Raw genomic sequence first — 553 nt, 5'->3', positions numbered from 1 at the left:
GGGTCTGAGAAGGGGGTCTCCAAGGGTCAGGAGCTGGGGTTCCAGAGTTCCCCCACCCCAACCATTCACCTGCTGGGGGAGAGAAGACTGTCCCCTGTCCACGGTTCCGTCTTCCCATCAGGGGCGTGGCCTAGGTGACCAGCCGAGGACCCTCTGGGCTAAAATGACACAGGCCTGAGGTGACAGCAGGCACAACAGCAGTCATCACGGGCGCTAGCGCTGGCTGCATGCGGGCCGAGTGCCCGACCGTGTTCTAAGGACTTGGTGGGGATTCTGTCACTTTGACCTTCACGGGAACCCAGCGAGGTGGGCGTGGCCGTGAACCCCTTCTTATTGATCCAGAACTTGGATCCCAGAGAGGCCGAGTGGCTTGTGGGAGGGCTCACAGCCAGTCTGGATGCAACTCCAGGAACTTGGCCCCAGAGTCACCCCGCTCTGTGGCTTTAATGCCTGAGGCGTAACGGGAACAGGCTCCCCGCAACAGAGCGGAGAACAGGTGGGGAGGTGGCTGAGTCAGGGCAGGAACACGGCTGGGTCCGCAGCGACATCTGGT

The 553-nt window shown here is 61.8% G+C and overlaps 1 protein-coding gene across 2 annotated transcripts in view; it reads left to right on the top strand.

Annotated features, from left to right (window-relative positions):
• The window catches only part of SULF2 (sulfatase 2), a 69375-nt gene that overhangs the window by 49423 nt on the left and 19399 nt on the right, over nt 1–553 (top strand). The window lies entirely within an intron of this gene.

The sequence above is a fragment of the Carlito syrichta genome, unplaced genomic scaffold, assembly GCF_000164805.1.
Source record: "Carlito syrichta isolate Samal-C Ts95f unplaced genomic scaffold, Tarsius_syrichta-2.0.1 Scaffold302313, whole genome shotgun sequence".
NCBI lineage: Eukaryota > Metazoa > Chordata > Mammalia > Primates > Tarsiidae > Carlito > Carlito syrichta.
This window is presented reverse-complemented; position numbering and strand designations above follow the sequence as displayed.